Source organism: Hyaena hyaena, unplaced genomic scaffold, assembly GCF_003009895.1.
Source record: "Hyaena hyaena isolate Hyena2069 unplaced genomic scaffold, ASM300989v1 scaffold_253, whole genome shotgun sequence".
Classification (NCBI taxonomy): domain Eukaryota; kingdom Metazoa; phylum Chordata; class Mammalia; order Carnivora; family Hyaenidae; genus Hyaena; species Hyaena hyaena.
The window spans coordinates 1,631,840-1,632,710 of record NW_024080887.1 but is presented as its reverse complement, the minus strand read 5'-3'; the positions used below and the strand labels follow the sequence as shown (position 1 = coordinate 1,632,710).

The window sequence follows — 871 nt, the reverse complement described above, 5'->3', positions numbered from 1 at the left end:
TTTTTAATAAATTTCCAGAAAGGGTGCCTGGGCGGCTCATTCAGTGAGCATCCAACTCTTGGTTTAAGCTCAGGTCATGATCTCACAGTTCATGAGTTCAAGCCTTGTTTCAGGCTCTGTGCTGACAGCTTGGAGCCTGCTTGGGATTCCCTGTCTCCCTCTCTGCTCCTCCCAACTCGTGCTCTGTCTCTCTCTCAAAATAAATAAGCTTAAAAAAATTAACAGGGTGCCTGGGTGGAGAGACAGAGAGAGACAGAGCATGAGCAGGGGAGGGGCAGAGAGAGAGAGGGAGACACAGAATCCGAAGTAGCCTCCAGGTGTGTCAGCACAGAGCCAGGTATGGGGCCCAAACCCATGAACTGTGAGATCATGATCTGAGCCAAAGTCAGATGCGTAACCGACTGAGCCACCCAGGTGCCCCCCAAAAGTTTTTTTAATTAAAAAATAAAATAAAATGAAATCTCAGAAGTGGAATAATTAGATCAAATGATATATTAAATTTTTGGTTATATCTTTTAGTAAGATAGTATTATAGTCCCAACAACACCATATATTTGTCAACCTTGCATGTTATACTTGTACGTGATATCTTTGCACAGGGCCATTCTAACCTTCTCTGTATCAGTCCTATTTTAGTATATGTGCTGCCGAAGCGAGCACTCGCATGTTACATATAGATATTTTAAATTTTTATTTATTTTGAGAAAGTGCACGAGTCGGGGAGGAGCAGAGAGAAAGAATCCCAAGCAGGTTCCACACTGTCAGCACAGAGCCTAACTCAGGGCTCGATTCTACAAACCATGAGATCATGGCCTGAACTCAAATCAAGAGTTGGACGCTTAACCAACTGAGCCACCCAGACACCCCTCGC

At 44.1% G+C, this 871-nt stretch overlaps 1 non-coding gene across 1 annotated transcript; it reads right to left on the bottom strand.

Annotated features, from left to right (window-relative positions):
• Positions 1 to 548: 548 nt before the first annotated feature.
• On the bottom strand, positions 549 to 660 carry LOC120240603. The gene has a single exon (XR_005530662.1). It is a non-coding gene; the product is annotated as a U6 spliceosomal RNA (small nuclear RNA).
• Between the last annotated feature and the right edge of the window lie 211 nt (positions 661 to 871).